The sequence below is a fragment of the Pteropus vampyrus genome, unplaced genomic scaffold (assembly GCF_000151845.1).
Source record: "Pteropus vampyrus isolate Shadow unplaced genomic scaffold, Pvam_2.0 Scaffold584, whole genome shotgun sequence".
NCBI lineage: Eukaryota > Metazoa > Chordata > Mammalia > Chiroptera > Pteropodidae > Pteropus > Pteropus vampyrus.
The window spans coordinates 592,594-599,239 of NW_011889365.1; positions in this window are offsets into that span (position 1 = coordinate 592,594).

A 6,646-nucleotide genomic window follows, 5' to 3' on the forward strand; every position below is an offset into this window, starting at 1 on the left:
ATTCTGTTCCTCCAGGAGACTGAACCCCTGCAGTAAACTGAAGACGCCAACAATGTTTGCGCGCGTCTGTACTCAATACCTGACCAGCACTGGTTTCATCATCTTATTTATTTTACACCAGTAGATGAAAAATGGTACAATGAAGCAATTTTAAATTTCATTTCTCTAATTACTAGGAAGGAAGAACACTTCCTACACAACGACCTTCAGCGTCTGAGAATTGTCCTCCTGTGCTAGAAGTGCTCCCATCACGCCACATTGCTGCTCAGAAAAGACCTCCAGAGCTTTACTCCCATTTGACTCAAATCCGAACGTAGCACATACTGGATGCTAAATAGCTACCGGTTGTTTTACGGTTTCTAAATCTAAATCTAAATAAATATTTCTCCAACAAAGTCATTATATTAGGTATCGAGACACTTGTGAATTTATGCACTCTTTTGGACTATTGTGTGAAAATGGATCTGGGCCTTTAACTGTTTTTGCCTTTGGAGCTGGTACTGAAGTTTTGGCAGTAGAGGGCGCCAGAGGGACGTTGTAGAAAGAAAAAAGAGGTTTATTTGCTTCCTGGTTCCAGTGTGCGGGCTCCGAGGTTCCCGCAGCCTGCGGGGTCCCGCGGAACAGGCTCCAACAGCGCTCGCAGCTTCTCCGCAGCCCGACCCCCCCATGCACAGCCACCAGCACCTCCCTTGCCCCGTCCCAGGTATGCTGTCCAAAAGCCCAGGCAGCTTTATAGAAAAGCGCCTCTAGTGTTGGAGACAACTTCCTGAACAGCTTTCCTCCACAGCTCAGGGGCAGATTTCCAGAAACTTCCACTGCATGGCGCCGCAATAACTTTTAGTGACTCGTGGCTGCACAGGTCTGGATCTCAGCCCAGTAGATGTGGGAGCTCTTCCTTGGGTGCTCTCTCTCTCCCTATGGGGAGCAGCTGGTCCTTACATCTGCTACTTCTGCATTCATTAGCGTTCTTTACTTACTAGCCAATCCATCATTACTGTAATCATCTGTTATAGTTAATAACTCTTTGTGATACACGTTCCCAGATTACCGTGTGAGCTGTCTCTCCTGATCAGACCCAGAGGGCCACCAGTAAGCTTCCCGAGAAGGAACAGCGTGTTTAGCTATCACCTGTATCACGCACCTTCAACAGAATTAGTTGATCTTTATAGCACCTGGCTGCCCGAGATCAAATGCCGATGATCCAGGAGCAGGGAGAAGCCCTTTCCTGCTCCACTTGCGAGGTTTTGTGGGGCTCCTCTTTCTCATCTCAGGACACCAGTGGTCCCTCCTCCTGTGGCCCAGGAACAGGTGATCCCCAGCTGAGCCAGTCAGACCCAGCTGAGATGGTTTAGCTCAGAAGCAGTGTCTCTCCCTTGATCTGAAATAGAAAGAATGTGAGGGTGTGACTTGAGAACTGCTAGTAGTCACGTCCCTTTCCAAGAAGGAGCCTTAGAGTGTGAGTGTGAGGTCTGTCCGCGGACAGTCACCAAGATGAGAGGTGACAAAACAGAGAGTGACTCCTCATGCCGGCTTTGGGTCTCTGAATATTTCCAGGACAGCTTTAGTCCCCCTATACAATCTGAGTCCCCCTCCCCCAACCTTTTTCTACCTAACCTCAGTTGACTTAGGTTTCTGTCTCTGATGACTAAAAAAAGCCCAAATATAGCATTTTATAGACTTCACCAGAACTGGTCTTTGGTGCACTATTAGATTCTAGCCAGAGAAGAGAAACAAACATTTCCAAACTAGGCAAAGGCAAAACCTTGAGGCCTATTCATCCAGGTTCAAGATAGTTTCTATTTTAAAAAGCTCACATCAGAGTGACTTCAGCTTCTGTTCCCAGAGCTGGGAGTGCTAAGATGGGACACCCCTGCAGGTTTCCATGACTACTCTCAGCAGCTGTGATAGTACCAAAACAAAAGCTGGAGGACTTGGTGATTTTTACCTTTACTTTGTGGTCAGGTATTTTTAAGAGAAAATGCCTAGTCCCCCTTAACTGCTGTTTCTCTTGTGTCTGCAGTTTTCTCGTTTTCTTGAGTAAGGTAAGTGGATTAGCAAAAGGCAAAGGAAGGGCTCCCCTGTCTCCCTCCTGAGTCTGCATCCCTCCGCCCTCGCCCTCCCCAGGCATTCCTTCTGGCTGGTGAAGTTACTTGGTGACTTCGTTTCAGTGACACAAGTTGGGCTATAGTGATTCCTGGAGATAGCCCCTTAAAATAGCTGTGTGTTGGTTTTGTGAATAAACTCCGTGGTGGACTCACATTCTTTTTTCCCAAAGAAGAGATGCCTAAGACTCGCATATGGGTCACAGTCTGTGGGTGTCAGGGTTGGGACAGAGGACACAGAGGCATCTGTCTCCCAAGAAGACCACGTTTAGCTCCCCAATCCTCCCGTGACCCTTCTGCCTTCTCCGTGCCTTCCCATCTGCTCCCCTGGGAAGGAGACCACCTGGGAAGTCGTACCTAGTAATGGCGCCGTTGCACACGGCACTGTCGCCTTCTCACATCCTGCCCGGAACACGTTAGATGCTCGGCTGGAAAATCCCCAAGTACCTAAGGTTTTCCTACAGCACATTAGAACATGTGATGGAGGCAGAGATAATATACTCACCCTTTTCACCACCCAGCCTGTTTCATCCTGGACTCAATGTATACACCTTTTGATTGAAGGAAGAGAGCCAATTTTTATTGCATCCCAGGCACTCTGGGAGGTACTTGCATGCATGTCAAATTACTTGCGGGGCAGGATGGCAAAGCGCCATGGGGGGCGCAGGGGAGGGTGGCAAGACCTCCAGGCCTGGAGTTAAATCCAAGTTTTCCCACTTATTAGCTGTGTGACCCTCAGCTTGTTACTTAACCTCCCTGAGCCTCAGTTTCCTTACTTGTAGCATAAGAATAATAACAAATCACCTCCTAAGGTTGTTATGAGGATTAAATAAGGTAATGCATATAAAATGCATTATTAACTATTATCAGTTTCCATTTCTTGGCTCCTGGTAGCACTCAGCAAATGTTTGTTTGAAGTAATGGAAAAATCGATGAAAAAAAACAGAGCACTAACAAGCCAGGTGAGGATGTGCTGGGTATCTAGGTGAAGTGAGCAGCCTCTCAGAAGCGCCACCTGGTGGATTCCAAAAGGAACTTCATCAAGCTGGGCTCAGGAGTGCGAGTCCGTCCTGGAGGGACTGGGGGCAAGCAGGGAGGGGAGAAACGGAGCAGAGCCTGCCGCTTTGCAGACCTCTCCCAGGCTCCTAGCATCTCGTCTCTTTTCCCTGTCGACTCTGTGGAGGCGCCCAGCCTCACAGGAGGAAAATAACGCAGATGAGTGAATAAGAAGGATTTTCCCCTGCCCACTGGGAATGTAGAGAATCAAATGGAAACCATGCAACCGGGAAATCTTACTGTCATTAGAGAAACAGGTGAGATCCTCTTGGACCCGTTTTTATTAGCTGCTCATATGAGACTAAGACAAAACCCCTACATTTGTCATCTGACATGAGTAGAGGTGGATCCAGACATGGACACAACAACGTCCCCATGCCCGTGAACCTGCCGGCCTCACTCGCTCCACTTCCTTCAGGAATTAGGGAGGAGACAGGCTGGGGCAAGGCCTGAGAGGGCTCACGGACCGACAGAACATGGCTCCAGAGCAAGGGTGAGGACGTGGCCAAACAGCAATAAGCCACCTCTACCCAAGAACACCGAGGAGCGTAGAAGTTACATGGGGAAGACCCTCTCTGGTCCAGCCGCAGAGTCATTTTCGCTATTGAATTCTTCTTTTAGTCACTGTATTCCTCAACGCTAAGATTTCTGGTTTTTTCTTTTTTTTTTTTTAATGGCTTCTATTTCTTTGTTGAACTTCTCATTTTGTTCATACATTGTTTTCCTAATTTTGTTTAGTTGTCTCTGTGTTCTACTTTGCTCACCTTCTTCAAGAGGATTATTCTGAAGTCTTTGTCAGACAGTTCACAGGGGCTTCATTTCTTTAGGGCCAGTTATTGGAGCTTTGTTAGTTTCCTTTGGTGCTGTCATGTTTACCTGATTCTTTGTGATCCTTGTGTCCTTGCATTGGTATCTGTGCATTTAGATACATACTCACCTCTTCCAGAATTTGCATGTTTGTTTTGGCATGGAAAGACCTTCACCAGTCAGGTCAGGTTGGTGTGCTGCATGAGTCAGCTGGTAGTGTCCACAGGCAAGTTAGGCTTGCTGTACGGGTCTCTAGTTGGGCAAGGCCATTCCCTGTGTTCTGAAGTTGGGGGTGCCACTGGCTGGGCTCTGTATTCAGGTAGGGCCATTAAGTGGGAGCAAAATCTCTCTTGCCATACAGAGTAATATAATCACAGGAGTGGTAGCTCATCGTATTCACAGGTTCTGCCCACACCTAACAGGAGATTATACAGGGCAAAGGTCATCCTAGAATTCTGCCTACCAAAATCACCAGTGTAGTAGACGTGCCCAAAATGTCTAACCTGAATCTAATCCTGAAGATATAATCAGACAAATCTAGATTGTGAAACATGTTGCATGATAACTGGCCTGAACTCTTCAAAATGGTCAACGTCATCAAAGAATTTGTTTTAAGAAAGGCAAAGTGGTTATTCTACATTCAGGGAGGTTAAAAAGATATGGCAGCCAAATGGAATGCATGATCCTCATCTGGATCCTGGATTTTAAAAAGTCTTATTTGATATTTTGGGGACATTTGAAATTTCAACACATCCCAAATATTAGCTATTGTAACAATATTCAATTGTTTGAATGTGGTAATGGTGTTGTGATTATGTAGGGGAATGTCTTTGTTCTCAGCTAACAAATGCTGGAAAATTTAGGGGTGAATGTGTTGCTATGCCTACAATTCTCAAATGATTTAGCAAAAAAAAAAGTAGAGAGAAAGATATTGAGTCTAGAGAGAAAAAGTGAGAGTGTTAACAATCTGTGAATGAAGAAGGTATGTGGGTGTTCATTGTATTGTTGTTTTTCAGTAGGTTTGAAATTTTTCAAAAATAAGCATTGGGGAAAAATAATGTAAAAAAATCTTAATGATATGATTTTTCCCTCTTGCTAAAAGATTTATTAAAAACAGCTCTTTCTATAATGAAGCAGAACCGAAAGAGTGGCAGATATCTTGCATATATTCGAACAATGCCCGAATGTCTGTGGGAATTGTTCTCTGCCACATAACACATGAATGAGAATTTATTTTCTACTTAGGAAGGCTAAATAACCCTATTCCTCATTGTTTCAATTCATATGCAAAGAAAGATATTCCTCTCCTAATTCTGGAAACTGTACATTCACCACAATTTTGATTTTTGGCCGACCTTTATCTTGGCAATAGCCATAGAAAGCAGTCCACATTCATGTGGTACCGATATGTGCAAATAAGATCAAACCCTGATAAACACAGCACAGACAGAAAATGTGTGTCAAGAGCTTTTGACTCACTAATCTCAGATCTGGAAACTTACCCTATTAAAATCCTTCAAAAGAAGGGAAAAGTTTTATCTATGAAGATATATACAGTAGCATCATTTATAATAATGATAAATTGGAAATGGTCTAAATGCACATATATAGAGAAGTATTTAAATTATGTCTATCAGTATTGCGCAGAATTTTTTTTTATAAATTTGAATATAATGTGAAATGAGGAAAAAATGATCATCAGAAAACGTTAAGGAGAAAAATGTAGAATGCAAAATTGGATTCTCATTCCATCTGACCAGGTACCGACTACGAGCTTGTGCGGATAAAGATCAGAAGAGACCAAAATCAATTATTTTAAATCGTTGTGGGATTTCAGGCATACTTCTTTTGATAATTAAAAATTTTACTTTTACTGCCTCTTCTACTATACTACAAATTTATGAGACTATGAACTATATCTGTCTTGTTCTTTTTATTCCCAGAGCCTAGAACAGGGCTCGAAGCATTTATTTAAAGAACAAAGGAAGAACGAACAAACAAATGAACGAATAACTGAATGAATGAATGAATGAATGTTTAAAAATTAAAGAACATTGTAAAAGAGGAGGCCTTTTTACAGGAGATTAGGACATGCTATGTGTTTCAGGCCAAGAAAACCATCAAGTTAATACATTGAAAAAGTTTATAATGGCCCTAACTTTAGTTTTAAAAGTAAGATCCTTTATGGTGAACATGCAGACTCTCCCTCCGAAGTCTTCCCAGTGTAAAAACCACAATCTTCCACGACCTCCCAGTGACCTCATTTCCTTCCCTCCAGGCCCGCTTCATCTCCCCCAAACGGGTCTCCTCGCTCCTTCTTGACCACCGTCAAGGCTCTGCCTCAGAGTCTTGCCCACACTCTTGGCTCTGTTCAGATGTCACCCTATCAGTGAGCCCTTCTCTGCTGTCAACCCTATTTAAGACACTAAGCCTTCCCCCTCCGCGTGCTGGCGCCGGTCCCCTTACCCACTCTTTTTTTCCCATAGCACTTCTAACCGATGTAGTGTATGTATTATGTGTTTATTGTTTGCTCCCACAGCCTCCCATCCCAGGCTAAATGAAAACGTCATTAGGGCACAGATTGTTGTCCATTGTGTTTAGTTTTGTTCCCAGTGCCTAAAACAGTGCTTGGTATATAGTAGGTACTCAATACATTTTTGAAAAAAAATTAATAATATAAA